Here is a 13,033-nt window from a genome sequence, read left to right as displayed (position 1 = left end):
TTTAAACATTTCCATAATGATATGTCCTATTAAAAATTTTGTTTCTTAAAAATTTTTTTAAAGAGGGAAGTGCCTCAGAATTGCTTTTGTCGCGTTATATTAATCTAATCAGTGAAGAAATTCCTGAAACAACTTACTCTGCTTTAGAAATGGAGTTCTTAAAGGACAACTGTAGAGATAAGGCCTATTTATAGTACAATAGAAAATTATTTATGGAAAAGTTGAGACATTTTATTTTGCACACCTATCTTATTGACATTGTCACATCATACCTCCAAAACACAGCATACTCTTTGTAATCGCTTCTTCTTTTATTCATAGATTGTTTTCTTTTAACTTTTAGTGAAGCCACTGGAAAAAGGTGTAATAACTTGGCTGTTATGAATATGATGGGGAACTTATTTTGCAGTTACTACTAAGACTGCCTTTACTTCTATATGTGATACATGGTATCCTCCCTTGCCGTGAGGGAACCCATTGCAAATTTTGGCTTTATAACAGAATCTAGATAAATCAACCATAGCTTAAAAAAACTTTTTAATATACACCAATGGCCATACTAACTATTGATACACATAGAGTATTACTTTTTACACAAGTCCAGTGTAAATCTAAACTGGTCATGTGTACCACCATCACGATTGACAAGTCAGGATATGAATAACACAATTATTTTGAGTAAAATATAACAGTAGCTTATAGGTGGTTTCTGGCTTAGATGTTTGTGTATTGGGGAATTTCTAGTAAATTCGAAGTAGCCCCTTAATTTTTTAACAACCAAAAAAATTTAAGGATTTAAAAAAATTTTTTATTTAAGAAGAAGTACAGTTTTAGCACTATCAAATTGCGTTACAGAGCTTGAAGTTCCAAGTGTCATGTTGGCATTTTCTGCCTTGAATTGGTTGGCGTGTCCCGACCTAAATTCAGTTTTATCTTAGTTATTGCTAGATGTGTGAGGATTTTCATCAAGGCCTAAAGTCTAAGAATTTTTAAGCATCAATATCACCTTATATAAACAACTGTTTATTAAAATTAAATATGTGATGGGTATTGTAAAATATAACAGTTCAGTCAGCTTCCCTCCCTCCTGAAATCTAAAATACTTAAGTTCACAATTGAAAGACAGTTGGAGACAATCCAGTTATATCGAGCCTGTTCTCTTTTCCTGGGTGAGAGGGTATCCAGGGTAGTTGAGGGGCTTGCCTGAAGCCCATTAGAAAGCCAGATACTAGAAGCCAGATCTGACTACTAGGTCAGTTGCTCTTTTCCATTTATTACCATAATACTGTTCTATCCTTGTTTTCTCTATTTTTCTTAAGTTGTGGATAAATTGCAGATTTACTTTGTTTCTGAAAGATCTATGGCTACAAATTTCACCCTTTCTCACATGTCAGCTGGGTGTTGATAGAAGCCTCCAGCATCCTGTTGTCATGTGCCTGGGAAAGCCGGCTTACTTTGAGGAGCCAGCCTCTGACTCTAAAGCATGTGATAGTATTCTGGCTCAGTGATGGCGGTCACCCTACATTGTCCAGGCATTCAGTCATCACAGGACACTCCTGTCATTTAGTACTGGGTAGAAATGAAATTGAGCTTTTTATTCTACATCCAAATTATTTTCATTCGTTTCTTATAGATGTAAATGAACATTGCCTTTATATAAACATAGGTATTTTGTAAACCCTTACAGTCAACGGCCTCACAGAAAATTACTTTGAGAATGTATTAATCTTTCTGTATAATTTCCAACCAACAGTTGTACTGTCAATTTAAAGACCAGGAGTTCTTCCAAGGAGTACAAGGACAAACTGAACACTTTAAATCCAGTTTCCTGGTTTTCTTATTAGTGAGACAGGGGAGATTCTAATTTGGTTGCATGTACTTCACCCTTATTGTAAAAGAGGCAGGAAAATAAAACATATTTAGTATTTGTGGTGTTGAAAGAAATTAAGTGAAAGGAAAAGGCATTATGTCCAGTTAACTGTAGGGAAACAAATCATCAAAGCTGTTCATAATATCTCAATTCTGTAGTTGTCTGTAAGACAATTCTGGTTCTTAAATCAGTTTCTGGGCCTAAAAAGAAACAATCTTTCCTTTTTCTTTTCTTTCTTTCTTTTTTTTTTTTTTAACTAGAGTGGGACTCTAAGGAGGCAGAGAATAGAAAGGAGAATTTGTGTCTGCAACCAGATTTTTGTTTTAAGATTGGGATTGGGAAAACACTCAGCAAGTAAAATTAAGAAGTATATTCAAATCTCCATTTTGAAGGGTGATAACTAGTTAGGGAGAAGCTGATGAAATATTTAGCATATTTGGGTTTTGCTTGTTTATTGAGCAAGGATGTAAATGTAGAAAGGCCAACATCTTAGTTGCATATTCAGCTAAAGCTCAATCCATACTAGCCCATTCAAATGGAAATTTTTAAAATTGTTTTTCTTTTTTTTAAGACTTCTATGAACTTTGCTATGGATATTTGCTGCAGGTTGTGATGTAGTTAACATTAATAGTTAAGTGATTATGAGAGTTGAGGCTTCCCTGGCGGTCCAGTGGTTAAGACTTCGCCTTCCAAGGCAGTGGGGTGCAGGTTCTATCCCTGGTCGGGGAGCTAAGATCCCACATGCCTCATGGCCAAAGAAACCAAAACATAAAACCAGAAGCAGTATTGTAACAAATTCAATAAGGACTTTAAAAATGGTCCATATCAGAAAAACCTTTAAAAAAATAAAATCAACTTAAAAAAAAATAATTATTAGAGTCTAACTTAATAAGCATAGTCCTAGAATTGCAACCATTTTCCAAGCCACCTGTAAATGGATTCTCTTCTGTAAGTGGTCTTGCTTTGTTCATGCATGAATGCCTCTGGCCCCTATGGAACATGTTTATAAGGACCTGATGCCTCAAGATGTTTAGAAAGTTCAAGTAGATTCTGAGCCCGATGAATGCTTTAGATCTGTACCAGTGCCCCACGGTTTTACAGCCAACATGTCTGGGACAACCTCATAAGGTTTATGCCAGTTAGACCACGAACAAAGAGAAATTCTACACACAACCTGAGCCCTTTCAGCATCCTTCTTTTTACTTTCCATTTTCATCACTTTGTTTTCCAGAACGCAGAACAACAGAGAAACTGGTTTGATGGGGACACTACAGTCAGCTCTCTGTTCCCGCAGGTGTCGCATCCTCTAAAGACAAAGGGCCAACTCTATTCCCTGTACTACTCCATTTTATTTTATTTTATTGTACTTTACTTTTTACTTTTATTTTATTATTTTATTTATTTATTTATTTTTATTTTAAATTTTTTGCCTCACCGTGCAGCTTGCGGGATTTTAGTTTCCCAACCAGCAATCGAACCCAGGCCCTCGGCAGAGAGACCGCAGAGTCTTAACCACTGGACTGCCACTTTATATAAGGGACTCGAGCAGCCTCGGGTTTTGGTATCCATGGGGTTCATCCTCTGTGTATACTGAGGGACCGCTGTATATTTTTCATATATGTTTCTTCATTTCCCAGCTAGCTAAATATTAAACCAATCATCATTACGTTGGCTATTCCAATAGCCTGCGTGGGAGAAGATGGATAGGGAGAAACATTATGCATTTGAGTTCAGTTGTAATTCTGTAAAGCTTACTCCTCACGTGGGATTTGGTGGTTGTTGGAAAAGATAGGATACTTGTAGGAAAAAAATGTGGTTGTATTCTTTCCACTGCATGGCTGGTTAACACTTAGATGTAGCACTGTTTTCATACCTTGGTCTCAGTTCATGATATATGGTAAATTATAATTGCAGTAGTGACCCCACATATGAACTGTCCGACATTATAATAAAACTTTGGAGTATCTTTCAACACATGAAAACCATTGCTGTGTCTTTATGTTGATAAAATTTTCCACAAAACTGAGGATGGGGATGGGCGTTGTAAAAACTGTTAACATTTTTGGAGAATCTTGCCCCCAAAGCCTTCAAATACACAAGTTTCTTAAATATTAATAGGAACCGGTGAATCAAGCAAGAAGGAACAGAAACATAAGGAAATGTTCTCCTAGATCATGTTCCCAAGTTGTCACAAATTCCCAGACATCGTATTTTCAGAGCTACTAGGTGAATGCACTTGAACTCAAGTGTTATCCTAATGCCCTATCCTAAACCAAACTATTTTAAATGATTATTGTTACTGTAAGTTGGAAGTAGGCTTCAGAATAAAACAAGTCTCTCATTCCATGTATTAATATATCTACATCAGGGTAACAGGAAATTCATGTGACCACATAATTCTAAGACACATTGAGAAATCAGGCTCCCCTCTCAACCCCGCCTGCCAGCGCCCTAGCAGGTTTTTGTAGTTTACTCAATTACCTTCACACAATCAGGAATAGAAGGTGTGCTCATGACTGATTATGAAAGAATGGCAAAAAGGCACACGGTGAAGAAGAAAGGAGGGCTGGAAAAAACTTGACACTAGATGTTGGAGATACACTTGTGTGGGTTCCTCTAGCAGGTCACTGGGGGAGCCACTTAACGTTATTTAAGAAATTTTCTTTGTGTTAGTGTGTATGAACAGGAACATTTATGTATTTTGATGTATAGAAAATGTATTTATGGAACCATCCTGGCCTGTGGAAATTACTAACTTGCCCAGGTATAAGTAGGAGGAATTAGTGAACTGTTTCTCACTGACTCCATTTAGATTGAGAAATAGCATTTTAGCCATACGTCATAATTCTTAGGAAGTTCACACGACTGCACTCAGCATCTAATGAGAAAATGTGGGGAAAACAGAAAAAGATAGGGAAAAGATTTCTATTGGTAAGCGTTACCCACAAGATTGGCAATGAGCTTAGTGGTGAAAACTTAGGCTAGTTTAAAGATTTGGTGACTCCAGGCTGTTTTACGTAGGAGTATTAACATCTGATTGCCATAAGATTTATCTCTAAATATGGCAAGAGTTTGAATCACTGATGTAATGTAGGAAATACATCTCAAGCTTTGTCAAGGCTATGTCAGCGTCTCTCCATGGCTGTTTGTTCTCTTATAATTGGGAAAAACAACCAACCATTAGACGTGGAATTTTGGACATGCACAAATCTCGATACCCTACACACTATTCAGTGAAATGCAGGCCCAGGCAACATTTAGACTGTCATCTATTTCTTCTGGAATAACTGGCCTGAATAAATGTGCACCTTGACGACGGTATTAATTGACTCAAGAGATCTGTTCTGACAAGTCTTCTGGAGGAACAAAAATAATGCCATGTAAAGTTCAAAATACAGAAAACTTTTCCCCAAGTGGTTTGGTTTCCATACCTGAATTCCCAGTGGCGTTTTTTTCACAGCATCTCCCCCAGAGATAGAAACTACTACACAATGTTGAATAGGGAACTGGAAGAAACAACAGGTTTCAGAAAATTATGGGGGCTGCTTCCCAGTCTTCAGTTACTGCTTCTCTTGAAAGCATTGTCCCCTTAAATCATCCTCCAGCTTTACTCTTGATCTCTGACTATTAAAGCAATAACCTCCATTCTGCTTACCTCTCCTAGAAATTATCCGGTACAATGTTTTTGGTTGTTGTTTTTTGGTTCCTGTCATCCCCTCCTACATCTCTCCCCCAGGACAGAAGTTAACAGTAATTGGTAACCAAGAGAGCTAGGGGGTATAAAATGCACAGAAGAGGATTTGGTTTTGCATGTGTGGGTTCTTGAGACTTGTGAGTTGATATTGGGATTTGGGGAGCACAGTGAAAATTCAATGGATTTCTTGTATAAGTAATGTCAAGAACACCTTCAAATAGGGACTTCCCTGGCAGTCCAGTGGTTAAGACTCTGTGCTTCCACTGCAGGGGGCGCGGGACTAGGGTCCTGCATGTCGCGTGGCGCAGCCAAAAAGGAAAAAAAAAAAGAACACCTCCAGATATTGGTTCTGCTTTGTACAGGGAGTACATTACCTGCCCATACAAGTGTTTTTCTGATAAACACTGTCCCCAGAGGGCACAGTCAACACCTGCCCACTTAGCGTGCAATTCCCAGTGTAGACTGCTCTCTAACTTCCACAGGGAGGCATCTCCTGGCCCTGTCTCCTTTCTGCAGGGGGTACTGTAATGTGGGCAATCAGCCAGTTCAGACCAAGCCACTTTTTGATGATAATGATGATGCCATTTAAAGGGGCTTCCAGAAGCCCCTTGGCTGTGCTTATTCCACTCCCAGACCCTTCATAACTGAGATGTTTTTCCTTTGAGAAAAGTCATGTTTAAAAGGACCCATCATAATACTAACCACTATTTATTGGACCACTTATTAAATGTTGGGTATTACATGAAATGTTTTACATGAGGAAGTTATTATCCCAATTTTTCAGCCAAGGCAAATGAAACAAACAATTTACACCAAGTTAAATAGTAAATGGCAGAGCTGAGCATCAGACTTAGGTCTGTCTTAATACAAAGGATGTACCCTCGACCACTATAATTCCCGGCCTCTCAGGTGCGTCAAGACACCAGCAATGATCTGGATAAAAAATCAGAATATTACTCCAATATCTTTACATCAAATGTAGAAGGCTTGGGATTGTTCTGCTTTTGCACATGTAAAGACCCAAAGGGAAATGCTGTCATTCTCTGTTTTCCAAAAAAAAAAAGCAGGAAGGAAAATATGTTAAAATCATGCAGCCAAACCAACAGCCACTAAAGCAAGCCAAGGCAAGTTTTGAGATTGGTACAGCCTCAGATTTCTGGAGTGTTCAGTAAATAGAATCTTTCACAATTTTTTTGTTTGCTCATCCCCAATCCCCATTCCTCCTTCCATCACCATTAAAATATTTTTTCCATTTAAATATTAGATTAGGTAACTGGCATGTTTGAGTAATCCCAAATGCTCAATAAATGATTACACAAGAATTTATTTGGAATTACCTCAGAATCTTCTCTCTGAATTTCAAGTAATCTCTGTCAGTGTGTCTCTTTCCTTAAGCATTTTTCATTGATTTCATATTTTTTATCACCCCAATGGTGACTTTTAACTTGTGAATATCACGTGTGGAGAAGAAGCTGGATTTGTTTTGCCTTTTTTTTTTTTTTTTTTGCTTCTGTTAAAAATAATTTGCATTTCTTTAAAAACAAATTTATTAATGACAGCTTCTGGGGTAAAAGCCTAGTTACCATCCCAACAAGTGCTGACAGATCAAGATTCTTGTTAACCTTCTTATGAGTGTCGCAGAGAAGAATCACCAAAACTTCCTGGCAGCATTTAGAGAAAAATAAATCAGCACGTTGGTGAGTACGGTCTTGCTCCTTCTGACTGTGATATTTTCAGCTTTCTGCTGGTCTCCTGCATAGTCTGCAACTATGAGGCAACAGTTGAGGGCAAATTTCAAATCGTGACTTGAGACTGACTTTAGATCATTTGTTTTTGTGTTTATGTAATGATGATTACTCAGATGGATCAGCTGAGATTTCATTCAGGAAGACAGAGAATTTAGCTGTGGGTACTAAACAGTACCAGCTGTGACAACAGTATTTCAATCAGAGGAGATGGCTAGACTTCAGATACATGCTTACTTTTTAAAACTTCTAAATCTATAACCCCACAAAAGTCGTGCTGCTAAGAACCTGCTGAACTTGTCATAAAGACTAGATGGCAAATTACACAAAGTTTCAATATGGAACAAGTGATTAGTCGTCTGAAAATTAGTGCAAAATAGCCAATGTACAAATAGATAGTATATCAGAGTAAAGACTTCTGCTTCAGAGTGCAAATTTGTCTAATGAATTCAAGATTTAGGGGTTTAAGGATTATACTAATTTGACCTCAGGACGTAGAGAACAGGACTTCCACTTGCCAGTTGTCAGTCCTCGGCTTACCCGAACACTCTCCCGACTGTAGCTTGCACAGCCGCTCATGACTACATCCTGACCATGGCCCCAGATCACATGGGAGAAGGGGTGGAGTGAGGCTTTGAGAGAGGAGGGCCAGCAAGAGTGGATGCAGATATTCTTAGAGCTCTGGCCCTGCAATGCGCACAGAGGGAGTGCCTACCATTGGCTGCTCCCTAGTGATGCGCTCCTTGGAGCCCCTTAGCCTCCACGCGTAGGTCCTGCCCTGTCACAGACCCTGGGACCAATCTCGCCTCTAAACTTGGTCTCTCAACCATGATCGTTTTTGGTCCCGCATCACCCTTCGGCCACCCTGGGAGGGGTGGAGAGAAGATACTGTCATTTGTCTCTTCATTGTTGCTGAGCAGCTAATCATCTCCATCTATTCAGATATACGCATTGAGTGCTTGCTGATAAAGTCCCGGATCTCCAGGATATAGAATCCAGTAGGATAGTAAGAAGATTAAGACATCTACACAGATAGTATATAATGCAAGGTAAAATGTATTGCGAGATAGTGGAATACAGAATATAACAAGAGCAGGTGTTGGAGGAAAAAGATGAGTTCAGCCTTAAATATGTTGTGTCTGTGGTGCCTGTTCTTTTGAACGTATGGGTTTAGAATCACATGGGTGGTATTTGTGCTGGAAGTAAGGATTTGGGCATCACGTGGTAGGAGTGGAATTTAAAGATAGGAGTTTGGTTGAGGTCACCCAGGGAGAGTGTGGAAGAGAATAGAGTCTCCTTTGAAAGGCGCCCTGTTCCCCATCTCCTTGGTTCAATCAGCTACTCATCTTTCAAGGTCTCTTGAAGAATGAGTAGGTGCTCCCCTGAGGTAAAGTGTGGGAGGGGAATTCCAGGCAGGTAGGATGGTATGTGAAAGGTGTGTGTCAAGAGGCAGCATCACTGGTTCAGTGAACTGCGCGATGCTAGTATGGCTTAAGCACAGGGCACGTGAGGGCAGATGAGGCCGAAAGATCAGCAGGGCCATGTTTGCCAGGCCAAGAGATTTGAAGCTTATTCTGCAGAATATGGGTTACCACGGAAGAATTTCAAGCAGGTGACTGATGTCAACAGAATTGCATCTTGGAAAAATCTCACTCTAGCACGTGGAGGACCAATGTGGGGTGAGGGAGAATGGAGACAGAGAAACCAGTTAGGAAGCAACTGGTTAGGAACCAGTTAGGAAGAAACCAGTTCAGAAGCAACAGTCCGGATAACAGATTGTGAGTGACCCACCAAAGGTTTTTGTGGTGATCAAGGAGAGGATATGCCATTTTCAAGGGGAGAAATTCTATTCACAGGCATAACCTCAGGGAGGCTTCTGTTAAATAAAAGCACCTTTTGATCTGCACCACTCTGACCAGTTTGGATATGCAAAGGTAGACTGGAGCTGCCCTTCGCCAGGGGTTGGAGAGAGTTGAATTTGCTGTGCAAAACAAAATGAAGAGAATCTGGAATTCCCAGGAGTGATTTAGGAGGATAGCAATGAAGGTGAATCATGAGAGAAGAGGAAAGTGTAATAAACTAACAAGAAAATACAGACTATTATGTGGGATAAAATAGCCAATGGGGAAAAAAAATCTCTGATGGGGAATCAGCCCCTCTGTTATTGTTATAACATCTCATGTTTGATATGAAGTCATTTGTGTTGCTGTAATGTCAACCTTACCTTTATTTCCCAAATTTTCATGTAATGTTGAACCTGTGGAAACCAAGAAAGAGGGCTGATTGCCACAGGTCCATTTCCATGTGGTTTGAAATAGGGCCGTTAAACCATAGGTTTGCTAGATGCATGCTTGGTGCGTGGAGCCAGAGACAACGATGGGCAGATAAACCTCCGGCCCCCAGCCAATTCGTCCCAGAAATTCTCAGAAATCTTGCAGAAGACTTTGGACTGTCACAGAGGTGGACTGAGGTTTCCAGTTAACTTTATCTAGACTGTATATATACATGTATATGCACATATATGTCATTTTTATTTGACATGAGGAAAAGCATGTATATAATATATAAATGTATTTACAGAGAAATATATATAACATTTTTTTCTCAGATCGAGTAAAAATGATAATGTATGTGTATATTTGTGTATGTGAAAATATAATATAATATAATATAATATAATATAATATAATATAATGTAATGTAATGTAATGTAATGTAATGTAATATAATATAATGTAATATAATATAATGACATACCGGGAAGATGTGCCTTTTTAATTTTGAGATTTGTGGACCGGTTGACTCTGCAAGAGAGCAGCATGCCCATTACTTGAAGCATTGCGCTACATTCTTCATTGCAGTGGTAGAGTCGCCCCACTCTACCCCTACAGTCTAGTTTCCATCTCCACAGCTCCCATGGACTTGCTCCCACCAAGATCACCGGCTCAAGTGAACCCTGTCAACCTCCAGAACTCACTGAGGCATCTTATGCTGCCGACTGGCCCTTCCTTAGTGCAACTCTCTGCTTTGCCACCTGACATTCCTCTGGTTTCTCTCTGGACATACTCAGCCTCTGCCCTTCTCCATGGTCTCCTTGAGTGACCTCTTCCAAACCCCCATCTTGAAATGCTACTCATACACAACCCCCAAATCCTTACTTCCAGCCCAAATCCCACCCCATGAATCTAGATCCCTACTTTCAAATGGACAGGCACCTCAGACACGATACTGTTCAAAACTGAGCTCATCTTCTTCCTCCAACCCTGCTCCTGCCTTATGCCATTGTCCTGTTTTGTGGCACCACTACCCACCCAGATGGCCCAGCCAGGATCGTATCAACCTAGACTTCTCTCTTTTGTTGCCTCCTCCTCCCTACGTCTAACCAGTAACTAAATTCTGTGGAGCGTGCGCTTTCTCAGTCTCTGCTCTGTTCTGACCTCTTCATACCTACACAGCGGTCAGTTCGTCTGCATTACTTTGTTTCTAGATCACTGCAATGGTCTCCTAACTGATCTTCCTGTCGCCAGCCTGGGCCTCACTGAGCCCATCCCTCTCTCAGTTACGCAAGCCATATTTTTGTAAAGCTGTATAAACACCATGTCACTCCTCCGCTTAAAATCCTCTGTGCTCACCATGACTCTCATAATGAATCCACATTCCTTAGCTGACACTGAGTTGCTCAGGACGGACTTTTGTGACTCTCAGCCCCTCCCAGGCTTTTTATTCAGACATAGAAAATTGAATGGACTTTTTGAAATGCGTCTTACCGACACATGCCTCTGTGGTTCAGATAGGCGTATAATTTGACTGAGAGAAAACTGGTAAACATGACAATTTGGTTGAAACCTAATTTCCAGTTTCGGTATACCACAATGATGATGTACTCGCAACTCTTGTCTAACTGGGAGATGGCTTCTTAGCTGTGATTTTTCAGTCAATCATTTCTTCTAAGGGCTTTTAGGGAAAGTTAAAAAGTTAGAATAACTCAAAAAGATAAGTTGGAACAAACTAAATTCCAACATCAGCGGTCTAATCAAAATAACCTGAATATCCAAGTTATTAAAATTGCTTAAATAAAATATGGTAGGCTATGTAATGGTATGTGTGTTATTTCCCCCTTTTTGTAGAAAAAAAGTTATATGTGTGTTTAAATATGCATTAAGAAGGATCTAAAAGGATATACACTAAAGGGTTATCAGTAGTTCTGTGTGGGTGAGATTTTGGGGATTCTTTATGTTTTTTACCTTATCTGTATATTCTAGTTTTTCTTAATGATCACATACTTTTTTTGCAAAAAGAAAAGACCATACTGAAACTACATACTAGTACTATTCTTAATCCACCAAAATTATCAATACTAGAAAAAAAACTAAAATATTAAACCTGTCACATCCTTGTTTTTATAGAATTACATTAACCCTATGATTTTCTACCATTTTCTATAATACCCTGTTTTCTCAAACTCAGATGTCTCTCTTCATTCATCACCCCTACCATTTGATTCCTTTTTTAGCCTGGTATCTTCTCTTTAAAAATCCAAAACAAGTGTCACCTTCCCTGAGAAGCTTCTCTTGACCCCTTATCTGTTTTTGGTCCAGGGTCTGTGGTAAACTGTGGCTCACAAGTCAAATGCATTCAACATTTGTTTTGTCCAGTCTGCAGACTAAGGAGAGTTTTAACATGTTTTAATAGCTGAAAAAAAATCAAAGAAGAAAATGAACAACACATGAAAATTATATGGAATTTGAATTTTAGTGTCCATAAATAAAGTTGTATTAGCACACCAGCACACTCATTCACTTACGTATTGTCTGTGGCTGTTTTCACCCTACGACGGCAGAGCTGAATAGCTGTGACAAACACCAAATGGCCCACAAAATCTAAAACATTTAAATATTTTATATGCTGTTTTAAATATCTCTGGCTCTTTACAGAAGAAGTATGCTAAGCCCAGCTTGAGCTGATTAGGCTTCCTCAGTGCTCATATAGGACCCTACACCAGCCTCTAGCTCAGTTCTTACTGCGTATTCTGGAAGGAATGAGGATCCTCATTGCTGGGCACTGGAGGACACTTTCTAATTCAACTTGGTCTCCCCAGCATCGAGGAGAGTGCCTCATTCACGGGGGGCACCTGATACACAGACACACGATGCACGAAAGAATGGTGTCAGCTCCCTCTCCTAGACTGTAAGTGACAGGAGGACAGGCGTCTTATCTCCTTCGTTCACTGTGTATCCTCAGCATCCAGAAGTATCTGGAACATGGTAGGCACTCAGAAAATAGTTGTGGAAGTTGGGTGTGTCCGTATTGGTACCATATTTCTGAGTTTTGTAATTCTTACCTCAGTTCTTTGTCTTTTACATACGCTATTTGATGACTGATAGAGACAAAACCCCACCTTCCAAACCTCAGAGAAACAAAGAAAAGACAGTGTGAACTTGTCTGGAAATGAAGTAGTTAAGAGGTCTTTTCAAGAATGTATTGATTTACCCCAGTCTTCGGTGCCTCTCAATACGGCCACTGCCATCTGTTATTACCTCTTCCCTCTCACTCACTTGGAGCAACTACATACATCAGGGCAGGTATGAAATCACTGAGTTATTGAATACCTGTGGCAGCAGGGCTCAAGAAGCAGGGTGAGACTTGGCGTCCTGGCCCTGTTTCAATCAGGATGAGGCGTACTTTAAGAGATTAGTGTGCAGATATAAATCATGGTCTAAACAC

This window comes from Balaenoptera borealis, assembly GCF_965194805.1.
Source record: "Balaenoptera borealis genome assembly, chromosome: 7".
Classification (NCBI taxonomy): Eukaryota; Metazoa; Chordata; class Mammalia; order Artiodactyla; family Balaenopteridae; genus Balaenoptera; species Balaenoptera borealis.
The sequence above is the reverse complement of the archived record's forward strand: the minus strand, read 5'-3'. Positions refer to the sequence as shown.